We start from the raw sequence: 17,558 nt of genomic DNA on the forward strand, positions 1-17,558 counted from the left end.
ACACGGAGAGTAGCGTGTGCAATGATGGAACTGGATTCGGGCCTTCCCAGACCCTTAACTTTTTACTGTGTGATAATAGTTCTCTTCGTGATTTTATCCGTCTTACATGCTTAATGTAACCAACAAGTCAGCCATCTGTACACACCAAGCGTTTTCAACAACCGACCCCATGCTCACAACCAAAAATGTGCAGGCAACTCAGTAGTAGTATAAACAATAGCGGTGTGGGATAAGGTCCTTCTGAAGGGTCCAATTTACAGTGTGATGATAGTTTCTCATCATGATTTTTATCGGCTTATATATTGGATATAGTTATGCCAGTGAGTCCTGCACGGACACAGACACAGGGGCCGGTGTCCCCTGAGAATTTTCGCCAGCAACGTGTTCATAACCATTTTTGTTCATTTGATTGGAACGCCACTGACATAGTAATAGGACTAGTAGTACAGCAAATAAGAGCATGTATGGGGGGCACAACAACCAATTTTTGTCTCCAGTATTACCTTTCAAAAACACAGTTAGCAAGATAATCATAAGTATGTGTGCTAAAAGGGAAGAAATACTGGCATAAATCTCGGTACGCTTCACATTTCGCGCGCACAAAGGGAAGGAAATACAAGAACAGCACGACGCTATTTTCGTTTCCAAATAGGTCAAAATGCAATCGCAACACTGGGTGAACTTCTCTTTTATGGTCTTCATCTTCTGGCAATTCTTCATGTTCTCCGCATCCATATTCTGGTGCTCGCTTTTCTTGCGGTCCGAACAGCAGATCATCACTAATGAAACTATAATCATAGCTGCGCCACACGTCATCGTGGCAGCAATGTATACACCTGTAAACAGAACACTGTGTTTACTAGCTTTGTGTTAGACGTATCTAGGACGGGCAAAGTGAATCTTTTGTCATCAAGCAGAAAGTTAGTTTCCATCTCTCTGGTATCTAGGTAACAAAGAATTACGTGTTTGGAAAAATCATTTTAAGATTTTTCATTTTAAATATGCCACATCTCAGTAATGGTCTTGCTATCTCAATCTTTAACTACTGATTGGCGAGAGTGAAATCAAACTCAAGTATTAATGAATGTTTTTGAAACACTGTTTTCAACTGATGAAGGAGTAAGCATTAACTCCGAAACGTTGTGTTCTCATATAAAGAAGTTGATATCCATATAATCTTCATTCTTATGTTTTCAACTAATCCAGTATTTTAATCCCTTAATGCAATATCACACTGGCTACAGGCAACATTAAGGTGATTTGAAACGTAATGAGTAAGTCATCACTTCACCTTTATGTTAAGAGTATTGCAAACATAAAAATCAACCAAATTTTTAAATTCTTAGGTTTAGGACCTCGGCTAGACTCAAACACGTCTTGTCTCTCTGTCTGTCTCTCTCTGTTACAACCATTACAATCTAATTAGTGCCACCAATATCCACTGAAATGTTTATATCAGCTGCAACTGATCCCTTTGAAAACACTGATTAGATAATAGACATAAATGTTAGAAATCTACACTCAGGTCTGCCCTAGAATGCATTTATTTAAGTAAAGGCTCCCAGATGATATGAAGTTATGACTGTATCGAGGCTTCTGTTTAGTCACTGAGAGTGACGTCATCAGGCATCATGGCTTGTTTAATGATTAAGACGTAACCTTCATCAAGATGTCATGACCCTATGTGACCTAGGTCCTTGACCTAGCTTATAAATAAGTATGACTTTATATGGGTGAGTGAGTTTAGTTTTTCGCCGCACAGCAATATTCTAGCTATATGGCGGATGTAATGAACATAGTGTTGATTGATTTATACTCAAATACTTCATTTGAAAAGGAGAAAGTTGGTTAATGAGTATTTCTAACAGTCGTAAAGGGCGACTAACGGGAGCGGGTGGTCAGGCTCACTGACTTGGCTGATATACGTCATCCTATCCCAGTTGTGTAGAATGATGTTCATGGTGTTGATCACTGCATTGTCTGGTCCACACTCTACTATTAACATATCCTCACCAAATAGATGGAATATTGCTGTGCGGGGTGTAAACCTAAACGTTCTCACTCATTATAATGCAGTGATAACATTTGGGATGATTAGCAAGGATTAGGATTGGTGATGCGACTGTGTGTCTTCAATATAACGACCAGCCTTTATATATACAGTCACTGGTTCTTGAACATTCCACCGAAGTATGGAACCTTCGTGATCGGCCTCGTGTTTACCAACGGTCAAAACACATACTCATGTACGGGAGATTGCCTAAATAGAGGGAACTCTAAAGCGTTACCTAAAAGGCGTGCCGCTAAAACACTGCGGAACTGAATGCATACGATGCAGTGCGAAATGTGACCCATAATAAATAACACTCAGAACTCTAAACACTGTGCCCAATAATAATTATCCCCTACTCAATGATAATAGAAATTACAGAAAATACACTCTTGTAACAAACTATCGGCCAAAAGAAACACCACCAAAATAAAAACGACTGTAAATTGTCAAAATAACTCTCTGTTTGGAAATAGAGAAAAACGCATCTCTTAGACACAACATATCTATTCCCAGAGAACACATGCACTTGCATTTCGTATTTGGACCCTCGTATTGACGCCGACGTGCCAGATTGAGATGAGCCGGGACTGTGCCACACCCTCAGCAGCGAAACTGGCAAAGAGTGAACTTTGGTGACGAAAGCAAGTTCCAACTCTTCAAGATCTGTCCCCAATTGAGCCTTTGGTAATAACTGGGATGTCATATTCGCAAACACCAAATCAGCCATTGACGAGGAACACGTTGGCAGCTGCCCTGCAAAAGGAATTGCGTCGGATCCCTAATCACGACGTCGGAAGACTCAGCTACTCAGTTCGACGCCGGGTTCGGGCCTGCATCAAGACTAGGGATGGCCACACCCGGCATTGAACGATACGTGCTGCCCAGAAAGTTGTGCTAGCTCCCAATCGATTCTGCATTGGTGATTGATTACAGGATAATGAACCCCAATGCCATTCATGTGACATTAGATCACCACTTTTCTTCTAGTTATCTACTAAATACTGTTGTTGAATGATTGCTTTTATCAAAAAAACATTAAAAAATTCTCTGTAAAGCGAAGTCATTTAACAATATTGCTGTCGCCTGTAAATTGTAGCCTGGGGAGTTGGGATTTGTATTTAAAAATATGTTTGAGGTTAAATATCAACCCAGAGGTATCACAAGCTAACTGAAGTGGCACGACTTCATGTTTTCTGACTATCCACAGATGTTCACAGATGTTGCCAGACGGGGTACCTATCTGTACAATGTAACCCGCGATAAAACACGTTTTTGAAATAGTATTTATAAATAAAAATCTATAACGGTGTTGTCATAACAGAAATAAAAGAATGGCTTTAAATATAGTTTTAAAACATAGATAACCATTTTTACATTGTTTCCAGTATATGCGTAGATATTAACAATATCTAGAACACGCAAAATACCTGGTTAAAATTCTTAAAATGATAATGCCCGAGGAAGTAATTAGAAACATGTGTAAAAGCTAAACAGCCGATTACTTCAGGTGCCTTTAATTAGAGGTTTATATCGCTCAGGTTTTAAGGATGTGATCTGCGTGATCTGCGTATATCAATACACAGCATAAAATGCTGGAAATACCTGACAAACAGCGAGACAAGTGCTTCAAGAGAATGCACCAAATTGCAGTAATATGTCACAGATGATGCACAGAGACAGTCGGTGATACTCAATACACGTAAATCTCTGTGGTGTAATAAACGTGATGTGATGTGATCCACTTGGCAGTTTACTTATAGGATATGAAACGAGCTTCCCATTTCATATCAAGTTTACATCCCAAGGGAAATAATTTTGGGTTGTCACGAACTTTAGCACATTTAATAGGAGCGGCGCACACATCTTCAAAGATGATTGTGAACAACAGGGAACTGTATGTCTCAAATAGTTCTTCTAGTTCTTCATCGGAGGACGAGTTGCTCTAAAAAACACGGCATAATGCCAGCGAGGCCTGCTCATCTCGGCGTGGAATTCCCACTTATCGAGATTCGATGTTTGTGTTGAAGACTCCACCGAAAATTGGGCATGAAAACGGTTCATTCTCAGGACGTGGACAACCTGAATTTTTTCATTCGCAGGATGTGGACGGGCGGTGTTCCTTTAATGTCGTCTGTTGTTTTAGTGGCGTTAATTAGCTCAGTAACCCATTCGCACGACGTGGACATTTTTTTCTGGACTTTGTTTTTACACGATCCAGGGTGTCCACGTCCCGAGAATACCCCCTGAAAACATAGATTACAACCTCGAACAAAGATGATTTCAAGCCTATTGTGTTCAGACTCTGGGAAATGCTTTCGATCCCTACATAAGAAACCACGGGAGACATGGCAGTGACAATACAACTATGTTGGAGGAAGGACGCGAGTGGATGCAGCTGACAGTGGCAGTGATCGAGATACAAGAGTGCCGCTCATCTTTTGAGGTATTCAATCTCCTGATTATATTCACAACTCTTCCAACCAATTGTCCGCCAATTTTGACCAAATCAATGACTTTTACGCCATATTTGTTTACACTCACGAGAAACCTATAATTTGTTTACTTATTTAGGTTGTTTTATTTCCTTTTTCATTACAGAAAATTGAGTTATTACTTGATAGTGCTTGTAACCATACTAAATGATATAAATTTTATTTAATTCCATATAAGTATTTTCGTTTTACATGCTCTCAGGTGTGAAAACTTCTGAATGAAAATCATGAATGGAACAAGTGATGAAAGTAGTACCAGTAATGTCAAAGTTCACGTACTAGCCATTCAAATCACTGGAAGGTGTTATGACACATATGTGTCAGTTTGTTATGAATTACCCTTTGCGAATTAACACGTGGGTAATAAAATGCATTCTTTTCACATACAACTAATACCTATCACTGGTACGATACTTACTATACAAAATCCAGCTAATGTTAAAGGTCACATGCAACCCAAAATCAAACATAATTAAAACACGATTATCACTTATTCATGACATACAATATACATTGCTGCTTGTACAAAAACCACAAATAAACAAAATTATAAGCGTACAATCGCGATTCAGTTGTGCAATATTTTGTATTTGGGCTTACACCCTCGAAACGCAGTCCTCAGGAGACCGAACCCAGTCATAGCGGATGGGTGTGCACTCAAGTGTTCCGATTGGCTGGTTCATTTGCTGACACGCTATGGGCTAATTTTGAGTACAGAAAGATGATCTGTTTGATGGACATTTTAGAAGTATGTCGAGTCACAATTGAAAGTATGATTCTTTGTAGATAACAACTTTTTTATTGTACTTGATGCGTCGTTTCAGTATGGATTCATATACCGTTGTCAAACAAAATCATATATACTAGAAGAAATTGTTACCCATAAAGAATGTATGTAGAGATGTTGGGTTTTGTAAATACATGTTCTCTGAATTTGCGTTCGATCCAATCAAAAATATTCTCAGTAGAGAAGGTGAACTACTGCGTGGCTGGAATCTGTCATTCGTCCAAGTACAAAGCAGGTCTTAAAACTGACAAGAGTTTGCACCAGTTTCTGTCAGATCCAGTCATCCGAGAATAGTGGATGTACTTTGTTTGCAACTCACAGACATAAAAACATATCATGTGTACAAGTATCACACCTACCTAATTACATAATGTGGCAGAGACAGGACTCGAATGCACGAGTCATAAATCAGTATATTTTTGTTTATGACGTATAGCCTGATAGGTGTTAAGTTCAAATTGCATGTGGTCAATGATTAAAGCTGTGTATGGCATATTGTCTTTAGCAGACAGGCAGGCAGACATACAGGTGTCAATAAACCAGGCACTGAGCTTTCTATGTGACAGAGGCTGCTTACCACAATCAACAATTTAGTGAATCCTTTGAACTCCGATTTCGCGGGCTTTTTTCATCGCGATTTTTTCAACTTTATAGGTTGATTTGGTATTTTTTATGATTTGTTTCGGTAAGTGCATACCGAAAGGTATCAGAATCCGCAAAGTTGTATTTTACGTTGCATGTGACATTTAAATCCATGCATTTGCTGCGTTACGTTTCTAAGCCGTCATGACCTTGGTAATGTAATTACACTGAAGTGAACATTCTTAACATTATCGGACACCCTCTAATAATGCTCTGCCTCGATCGTTACTTTCACAGGGCATCTATTTGCATTGTTTTCTAAATACATTATTGTAGTAATTTATGATAATAAGTGTATCGTAAGCTACAGAGCTACCATACCATTTGTGGTCACATCGATTACCAAAAATGTTATGTTTCTCGTAGTTCTTCAGTTTCCACATAGGGTGCCCCTTCCAAGTAAGAATATTACATAAAAAATGATTGATTTCTGGTCATAGTGGATGATATCATGTGGAAGGCAAAAGTTATTCCAAATTTGTTTCATTCTGATAACTGAAACATAATGGTCAAATATATTACATATGGTGGTAACGCAGATTGGATGATTTCAGTTTTTTACGTTACCTCTTTGAGGTGTATTTTTCTAAACCTTGTATCCTCGAAAGTCGAAAGTCACGATTTTATTGAATTCAAATTTGAATATAAGAATGAATGATATAAAGATTGCTGAGTATAAAATCTGGAATTGAATGTATGAATGCTTTCTTAGCTTCTCAGTGACAGGATGAGTGTAGGAACATTGTGTGTTCTTACTTACCCAGCAAGCAGTCTTGGGTTGAAACGGTTGGGAGCTTTTCAACAAGAAAGGAACTAATGAACGTAAATGACAGCATCACTGTCAGACCGTAGGCCATCTTCTCTCCGGAACTCTCCGGCACCAAGAATATACCTGGCATCAGAAGCAACAGAACACACAGTGGTACTATCATCAACGGAATATACCATGTAGGTTCCCTTTGGAATGTGAAACTATACTTGATCCTTCTGTAACTCTGATTGTATGAACCTATTTCTTCCTCGCTGTGTTGAAAAGAACCCCCTAAACAACCATTCTCCATCTTCCAGGTATGAATCTTTATTAATGCCCAACGGTATGAGATCCACCTCACTTATGGGATGCGCCCACTCCATGATTTCTATGTGACATGTCTGAGCATCATACGGGTAATACATGACATTGACGCCACATGTTGTCGTGGTGGCTACGCGGAGAGACCACACTACTTGACCCTTTCTTGACACCCTGAGGGGAATGGGACCGTCTTCAATTATCCCCATCAGCCCGACGTTATCTACACTGAAAACAACAACGCGGCATCATAAGGTGTGAATTTCACTTATAGTGTAAATGTAAATGTAAATGTTAAAATACAGATAATTTCTATTAAATTTATTCGATATGATATTTAAGAGATCAAAGATAATACTGGCTTTTTACTAGAAGGCCGGGCGGGACAACTTAGGAATGGCCAGCGAGTCCTAACTTGACATACAGAAGGGAGCAAGCTACAAAGACATATTTTATATCATTGGAAAGATCTCGAGGAGATGAACACGAAAAGGTCATTTGCCAGTGTGTTCACGTGTTAATAAGCTCACAAATTGGCTCTGAAAATGCATTTCTGCAGATATTTCTGGCAGAAATGTTTTTTCCCGCAAAAATGTTTTTTCCCGCAGAAGTTTCTGGCAGAAATTTTTTATTTCACTACCAGAATTATCTTAATTTAACAAAATTAGAGAGTATAAGTAATGATACTGCTGCTTGAGTGGTAGTTTCATGTTTATTCCAAGTAATAAGCACTTAGCGTGATCAACGGATCTGATATTTTTGTTTCGATACTAGAATTATCCTAGTTGAATAAGATTAAACACAATCGTTAAATAATTTAATATAGACTTTCTTTAAATGTTGTCGTTTTCCCTGTTTAAAGCCTATTAGTACCAGACAACCGAGAATTTTACAGTCTGAATTTAACCGTATTTCATTATAGCTTTTACAATTTAAAAGGCTTATGCATTATTCCCATCCGTTTCATCATAACACAGTTGTAACTTCTTAGTGGATTCACGTCGTGCAAGATTAATTTAACAGTATCGGGATGCATTTTCTAATCCCAATAAGCCTACATTGTTTTTGTATGCGACATGGGTTGAAGGCGAACAGAGACGAAACCGGACATATACTACATACATACAATATAATAACAATGTAAGACGTGTGAGCCATAATTTGAATTCATCAACATGCCCGTAAAGACCAGCGTAGCAGATGAGATGATAAACAATGCATCAGTGTTCAAAATGACAATGCCCGCGAAAATGTAATTGCCTCGTTGAAACAATAATTTATGCCGGAGTGGCCACCGAGTATTCACACCTGTTAACGTGGTTTATCAGGTTGTCTCTATAAGCGGTCATCGTTCCGGTTCGGTTGGCCTTGAGTGGACACCGCGGTTAATAATTGCGCAAGCCAGAGAGCGGCCACTGGGGAAATACAGCGAAACAATGCCAGTTGGTGCTGCATGGACAGTAGACGTTTTATAGAGTATATCCAGGACGTCTTGTCGGTTCAAGGTCACATGCAACACAAAACAGTTCTTTGCAGATTCTGAATCGGTTCGGTAACAAATTATCAAAAATGCAAAATAAAGTTATGAAGCTGAAAATAACGCGACTGAAAAACCGCTTCCCCAGCGCAGGGGGGAAAAGTGGTTTCACCACCAATAGCACATGTGCAGTGATTATTTTGAACCGGAAAGCCAACTTGAACTCGTATAAACACAAGTGATGTGTGCAAGATTATCGTTGCGGTCGAAGTGGGAGAACAAGAAATGTTTCTTGTGGTTACAAGCACCCTGGTTCGGCAATAATAACAATACACTGGTACAGTACCTGCATATTTGCAACCCATGCTTTTGAAAAAAAATGTATAGTATTAGAAATGCTAATTTCATAGTTCAGTTTGAAAACTGAAATGTTTTAAATCATGTATATGGAAACAAAGAATACATTGATTGTGACAAGCAGTCTATGTCATAGAGAAAGCGCAACGTCTGTTTATTGTCACCTGTCACTCTGCTTGTCTGCTAATGACAATATGCAGTACTCAACTTCAATCATTAATTTTACCAACTTAACACCTATCAGGCTATACACCGTAAACAAACTACACTGCTTTATGGCTCGTGCACCTGGGGTCTGTCTCTGTCACATTATGTAATTAGACAGACAGGCAGGTGCGATTCCTGTACACATGACATGTTATTACGTCTGTGGGTTGCAAACAAACTACCTCCATTTTCCCGGATGACTGGGTCGGACGGAACTGAGTGCAAACTCAGATTGTCAGTTTCAAGGTCTGTATGTACAAAACCCAACATTTCAATGTATAATATTTATGGATAACAACTTCTTCTATTGTGTATGCTTAGAAGTGGATGGATGAATCATAATGATTGGAATATTTTCAAACTTTTTAACGCTGTATTTTGCACGAATCCACGAGTGACCAACATAGTTCTTACTATTCCTGTTTAAAAACATGTAACTGATAATATGCCGACGGTACACTAGAACAGTGATATAAACTGCCATCATCACAGACACATTTATACAATTTAACATTTCAACCACTGGCCTTTGTTGCGAAAACACGCCAATCAAGTTATCTCACTAGCTTCTGTCATGATGGGACGATAATTCACTCACTAGGGTCTTGGTTAAAAAAAGGTAGGAATACCAAATATAAAGGGGATATTGTACCACATTAGTCATTCTTGAATGGGATTAACAGGTGTGAAAACTCGGTGGCCACTTCGGCAAAAATCATTGTTTCAAAGAGGCAATTACATTTTCGCGGGTATTGACACTTTGAACACTGATGCATTGTCACATAGGTATTGTTTATCATCTGATCTGGTACGCTGGTCTTTTCGGGCATGTTGATGAATTCAAATTATGGCTCACACGTCTTACATTGTTATTATATTGTATGTATGTAGTATATGTCCGGTTTCGTCTCTATTCGCCTTCAACCCATGTCGCATGCAAAAACAATGTAGGCTTATTGAGATTAGAAAATGCAACCCAATACTGGTACTGGTACTAATAGGCTTTAAACAGGGAAAACGACACCATTTAAAGAAAGTCTATATTAAATTATTTAACGATTGTGTTTAATCTTATTCAACTAAGATAATTCTGGTATCAAACAAAAATATCAGATCCGTTGATCACGCTAAGTGCTTATTACTTGGAATAAACATGAAACTACCACTCATGCAGCAGTATCATTACTTATACTCTCTAATTTTGTTAAATTAAGATAATTCTGGTAGTGAAATAAAAAATTTCTGCCAGAAATTTCTGCGGGAAAAAAACATTTCTGCCAGAAATTTCTGCAGAAATGCATTTTCAGAGCCAATTTGTGAGCTTATTAACACGTGAACACACTGGCAAATGAACTTTTCGTGTTCATCTCCTCGAGATCTTTCCAATGATATAATATATGTCTTTGTAGCTTGCTCCCTTCTGTATGTCAAGTTAGGACTCGCTGGCCATTCCTAAGTTGTCCCGCCCGGCCTTCTAGGCTTTATAGACGAACTGATGTTATAATCTATATGCGGTGAGTGAGTGAGTTTCGTTTTACGCCACACTGAGCAATATTCCAGCTACATGGCGGCGGTCTGTAAATAATCGAGTCTGGACCAGACAATCCAGTGACCAACAACAAGAGTATCGATCTGCGCATTTGAGAACCGATGACATGTGTCAACCAAGTCAGCGAGCCTGACCACACGATCCCGTTAGTCGCCTCTTACGACAAGCATAGTCGCCTTTTATGGGAAGCATGGGTTGCTGAAGGCCTATTCTACCCCGGGTAGACCTTCACGGGTCTATGTTATATTTAAAGGCGCAGACTGGAGTCATTCTTGTCTGTGTGAACCTTCCGTAACGATTTTGGTAATATCTCTTCATAACGGCAAGAAAATGTACTTACTAATTTGTGATAACAAGATTTGGTGTCCATATCTCTTTGATGCTGTATATCATATAGTCGATGTCAGTTGTTGATGGCCACATGAGTCGCTCATCGATCCATGACTGGAGCATAGAGAACGGTTGGTTGGTTCAAGGTACGTTATATGTATACAATTAGAAATTAGATACTGCCCACATTTTATTCATTTAAAAAAAATAACAAACTTGTCTTTAAGTTTGTGGACTTAAGTCTGTTAGTTGTTATTTGTTATTTGTCAAGATTGATAATGGCTTGTGTTATGGACTGGCAACTTCTTTTCTACAATAGATGACGTTTCAGTGAAGATGCTCACTACACTTATCAGTAGTAATTTTGATAACGGTATCAACTCCGAAACGTCAACTCTTCAGAAATTTCGTAATTCCGGTTTGGACCATCTGCAGTCAACCCGAAAAAATGTCACTACCCATAAACACAACTGTTTTCTTCATTGTGTTCCATTTTGTCTAATTATGCACGTTGCCATCAGACTCGCTATTAGCCAGTATTGTGTGTCGTGTACGTTTTTTCTGCATTCTCACTAGCTGTCCCGATGTCATTCAAAGGTTATGGCCTAGCATCATAACTACATCCTTATGCTAAAACTAGGGAAATATACATTGTCCTGACTAGTAGGTTATAGTTCACCAGATTTTCGGGACATGCCACTTGAACTCGGTGCGCCTAGATGTGTGTGTGTGTGTGTGTGTGTGTGAGAGAGAGAGAGAGAGAGAGAGAGAGAGAGAGAGAGAGTGTGTGTGTGTGTGTGAGAGTGTGTGTGTGTGTGTGTGAGAGAGAGAGAGTGTGTGTGTGTGTGTGAGAGAGAGTGTGTGTGAGAGTGTGTGTGTGTGTGTGTGTGAGAGAGAGAGAGAGAGTGTGTGTGTGTGTGTGTGTGTGTATGGATGCATGCATGTATGGGTGTGCGTGCTTGCGTGCGTACGTGTAGTATGAATTATCCTCGTACCTTATATGATCGCTGATTTTTTGTTCCCCCGTCCCCTCCTCCCTTAAAAACATAAATTAATAAATAAAATCGAAAAAAATCCAGACTCCTTGCACTAACGCATTTAACACTAAAGCAGCCGCAATTGCATTTTCAAAAAATCTCAAACTGTACCACACTTTGCCATCAATTTTAAGTGGGGATTTCATTTTGACATGAAGTCATGCCTCCGTTTCGTGTGATTTATTGTCTTCATTTTCACTAGAATCTCTTGCAAGATGTAAACTCGGATGGTACTGATACGATCGAACCATGTCAAAAATATGATCAGGAACATGTTGCTGCTTCAGAATCGATAGTAGTCTCCTTGGTTGTGATCAAGCGGTCTTGGAGGCGGGGACTTCAAGGGATGACGAGCCGCAAGAGGTGATGACTACTAACTTCGTCAGTAACTACCACTCATTAACTTGTGTAGTTATATCATGATCTGTGTGCGATGGGGAGGGTTTAGGAACGATTGCACTCACCATATACAGTAGAAACGTGGTACTTAAAGACTGGGATGCGATGTCCTGAAAACATAGAAGATCCAAAATTAATCAACATTCTGGACACTTGAAAATTTGAGTATAGTGATTTTTCCAAGTATCACTTATATAACGTTACTATCACTTCCAATCATTACCATCGCTTTCTATACAACGTTCTCCCTTCGCTCACAGCAGTTATATATTCGCCCAGTCGATAAGCAGTTTGAAATTTGCCCTGCCTTCATTCGCTATACAGTTATAAATTCGCCCTACCTTCACTTCACTAATAGTTCCTATACAAGTAAAGATACGCCCTGCCTACTCTTAATATAGCGTTCAAAATTCACCCTGCCTTCTCTTGCGATAAAGTTTTCCTCCCCCTATCTATACAGTTTTAATTCACTCTGCCTTCACTCGCTAGACAGTTTAAAAGCGCCTTGTCTTCACCCTCTCTACAGTTTTAAAGTCACCCTGCCTTCATCAGCTAGACCGTTTTAAATTTGCCCCGCCTTCACTTGCTAAACAGTTTTAAATTCTCCGTGCCTTCATTTGATAGACAGTCTGAAATTCACCCTGCCTTTTCTCGATATGGCGTTTAAGATTGGCCCTTGCTTTTCTTGCCATACATTTTAAAATTCTCCCTGCCTTCTCTTGCTATACAGTTTATAATTTCGCTATATGGATAAAGATACGCCGTGCCTTTGCTATTAAGTTTTCACCCCGCCCTGCCTCCATTCGCTAGTGGTTGGATTTCTGTTTCCAACTGTATTGTTACCCTGTAAGAATTATCCTGAGATGAGTCTTAGGTCATCTATCACATATCCTTAGCCCATCCTCGAAGTCTACATTCTAAACACCAAGCACTTACCAATTTGTCTAGAGTTCTTAGATCAAGAGTAATGTTGATGATGGTCTCATTTTCAGGTCTCACTTTGTAGTTGTACTTTGACGGATCGATCAATTCTTGTCTCAGTTTCCCGTATTTTTCTAGGTAGGTTTCAGCTGCCACGGGTGCTGGAATGATACATTAGAAGGTATATATATATATATTCTTTATTCCTCCATAGGAGAGTTACAGGGGAAGTTAGTTATAACAGCTTTACATTATATCGGCATGGGAAATTTTAATAACTTGTAGATTTAAAAGCGGTGATTATAATACTCCTTTTCGAGGACAGTTATTTTTTTAAACTCGAGTAAGCCTTTCATTACTACTTCAGAGAATGTGTGTTCAATGTCCGGATTTGGCACAGGAGAATGGCAGGACAGTAAACAGCATACTAATTCCACATCAGGCTTCTGATGTAGAGCTCCACTGACCTCCACAGAACATCTGTCCACTATGTTGCACCAGAGGCTGTCTCTCTGTTTTTCTGTCCCATGACACATGCACACAATGTGTACCAGTACGTCTGTGTAACTGTTCCTGCACATCCTGCACACACCCTGAAGGTTTCCTGGCCTCCACATGGCCTCGCACATCTGGATCACAAAGACTGCAACTTCCTTCATACCTGGAACTCTCTTCCCACGCTTTGTAGGGGGAGATAACTGGATGAATCTGTAGGAGGTGTCTAAGGTCTGGGTGGGTTTCTATTCGCTTTTTCCATGTGTCGAGCTCTCTCCCTTTAATAGCACCTTTTACAATCCTCTTCCAGGTAAGTCTATTAGGGAATGTTCCATGGCTATTGAAGGTGTTAAGGAAACTTGTGAGGTTGTATTTCTCTGCAATCCGTTTGATGTCCGGGACAAAGCCAAGAGGATTTTTTGAATACTTGTACTTAGACAGAGCCAGTCTTGCTGACAAGACACGCCTGGGGAGGAAGTCTGTTTTACCTTTACACAGGTTTCCAAGGAACAGCGCCTTTCGCTTGTCTATTTCAGACTCCAGTGATGTCCAACCGAGCAGTGCGTTGCACATATCTGTTCTCGTAGAACGAGGTAGGCCTTGTGCTATCTTGAGGGCTGCTCTCTGGGAGCGTTCCAACGCCAACATTTGTGCTTTGCTTAAGTTGTTCCACAGTTCACACCCAAAAAAGGATCTTGGGACACAGATAGATCTAATGATTTTAGAGCTGACTAAAGGATTTAATCCTCTGACGTGTAGCCCTGTTTTTAGCAGTGACATTGTTGTTGATCTCATCTTCGAGCAGACATCGATGGTTCTATTCCAGGAGTTGTATTCTGCTGAAAGAGTTATTCCAACGTGTTTTATTTCTCTGGTAATTGGGATGTTTTGACCATATAACTTAGTGTCCAGGTTAGAATGGCTGACTGGTCCAAAAGTTAGAACTCTGCTTTTTGATGGAGAAAATGTAAATCGCCACTGTCTACTGTATGATTCGCACATAGATGCCATGTCTTGTAGATGGGATTTGATTGGTGATATCAGGGTTATATCATCTGCCTGGGTTGAAGCTGTTACACTGACGTCCATTATGAATGATCCTTTTCCGCTCTTGTGGAGGTTTCTCAGAAGTTCATCTATATACAGTAGATACAATTTGGCAGATAAAACGCTTCCTTGGCGGACTCCTCTATGAAGCTGGAACCAGTCAGATTTCTCGTTGTTTGCTAGGACACAACTCTTCATGTTCTGGTAGATGTGATCTAGTACTGACCATAACTGATGAGGTATGTTCATCCGATGGAGCTTCAGCAGGAGACCGGGCTGGTACACAGTGTCAAAAGCCTTAGAACTATCCAGAAAGGCTATGTGTACGGAGTCCGAGCGCTCTGAATAGTGGTGGGCAGTTTACTGTACTACAAACGATGTGTGAATAGATGACATGCCTTTCTGGAATCCAAACTGCTGGTTGGACGGAAAGCTGTCTGATTCAGTTATTTGTGGAAGTCTTCCAGAGATGACGAGTTCGAAAAGCTTAAGTATCGCTAGTAGCAGAGTGATACCCCTATAAGAGTCTGGGTTCATGCTAGATTTATCTCCTCCTTTGTAAATTGGTACTATTACTCTATTCTTCCAAACCGTCGGTATATAGCCCGTTTGCAAGATAAGGTTAAAAAGTACCGACAGACATTTGGATAAGTATTTACCGCCATACTTTAAGTGTTCATAAGTAACTCCATCTTCTCCAAGACCAAAAACGATGGTACAGGTTTGAACCCAAACAGAAAACATTCGCCAAAACGCACCATGCTCCCAATTACGTCGCTGCGATACGAACGCTTGAATTGTCGTAGGTATCGGACTGTCTGCCAAATGCACGTCCATGAAGCAAAACAATTCGAAAACGTAAGAGGGCACCAAAACGCAAAATAGCCATTTAAGATCGGATTATATATCACGACTTCCGGTTGTCAACATTAACTAACAATTCTGAAAACGAAAATTAAGATGTCACAAATAACAACTACATGCTACATGTTGGCCCATGATGCTGTTGTGAGCTGAAGGAATCATGGTTACAAAAATGGAAAAAATAGAATTTTCCCCAAATTATGCCACATTTAGACAACAACACACGTATGATATAAAAAGCAGTTGAAGTATTAATTTGGAATTCAGTTTCATCAACACCATTTCGGAACAAATTGGTTTATCAGTGAGCATGCCAGATGCAACATGACCGTTGTGTCCTGCAGAAATAGACCTGGGAAGATGTGGGTTAGAATTGATATTCATCAACCTATGCTTGTAACGGGCGACTAACGGGATCGGGTGGTCAGATGCACTGACTCCCAATTCTGCGTAGAGTGATGCTGACACTGTAGATCGCCTGACTCGATTATGTATGGACCGTCGCTATGTAGGTGGAATATTGCCGACTGTGGCGTTAAACATCATTCAGTTAATCAATATATTAACCTGAAGAAATATGTTTCTTTACATGGGTAGTTTATATCATGTAGCTCACCCACGGCAATGAGGATGATGAAAAGAAGGCAAAGTGGACAGTTTCCCATCCTCCTCATTAGACCGAGATTGGATGGAAGCTGAAATTGTCACTGTAGAAGGCTGAATCTGCCCTGGAACTGTTGCAAGCAGTCACGATGTTGTCTGAAACGAAGACAAACCCACTTCAAGGTGTCAAACACGTTTCTGTGAACGATTTCTGCCAAACGTTTTGTGTCGCGTTTCTGTTTCTGTTAAATATTTCTGTGACGGCCTTCGGCTATTCATGCCCGTCAACAATTCCTGTCAATTGTCATGATCACAATCGTCAAGTACCCAAACATTGCTGTCCTGGTTCTGCCATACATATTGCTTTCATAATATTATGAACTATACCATTTAAAAGTAGGGGATGCAGGATTTACACGATTGATAAAATGCAAATGATGCAGCCAAGGGGGAACGGACGATGAAGAGAAAGGAAGGGAAAATATGACAATTTATTCAATAGCTTTGGAAATGTTTCATCTGCGTGGATATATATTACTTCTACTCAAATGCATTCGCATTGGCTTGTGGTATTATCGCAAAATGGAATATCCCCTACTTTTCGGAATGGTATACATGTATCTTGACGTTACGAACCTGCATGTACAGACTGTCTACCCCATTGCATCCAAATAGCTGCGAGTCTCAGTAAATGTCACTAGAAAATGCAAATATTACATGAAATACACCATTCACATTTATAGTACGTTATTTTTTTATTATTTTTTTATTTACAATTTTTCACTCAGTTACAAGTGCAGTACATGCAGTCAAAAGGTGACGTTGGTAGGTACAGTTGTGCCGATATACATGGTATGTAAGACAATCAGTAGTACATGTATTTCTATAGGCAAAAGGTTGCTGGATGCCAATCAGATAGCACCATAACTTACCAGTGTATGTATGTACGTATGTATGTATGTGTCTGTGTCTATGTGTGTCTGTGTGTGTGCGTGCTTGCATACGTATGTATGTATGTATGTATGTATGTATGTATGTATGTATGTATGTATGTATGTATGTATGTATGTATTGTAATGGAATCTAAGTAAATACAGTAAAAGTATCCATAACATAATGTTAACATTGTCCATCACGCATGTCACCTATTTTCGCTATATCATGATCTACCTGCAAATGTCCATCCACATTTTTTAACCTTAAAGTAAATAATAAGATGGCAACAT

General features: G+C 39.6%; 1 pseudogene; it reads right to left on the reverse strand.

The window, feature by feature from the left end:
- Positions 1 to 16,394, reverse strand: part of LOC137271648 (acetylcholine receptor subunit alpha-like) — a 28,285-nt pseudogene extending 11,891 nt beyond the window's left edge.
- Between the last annotated feature and the right edge of the window lie 1,164 nt (positions 16,395 to 17,558).

This window comes from Haliotis asinina, chromosome 2 (genome assembly GCF_037392515.1).
Source record: "Haliotis asinina isolate JCU_RB_2024 chromosome 2, JCU_Hal_asi_v2, whole genome shotgun sequence".
NCBI classification, from domain to species: domain Eukaryota; kingdom Metazoa; phylum Mollusca; class Gastropoda; order Lepetellida; family Haliotidae; genus Haliotis; species Haliotis asinina.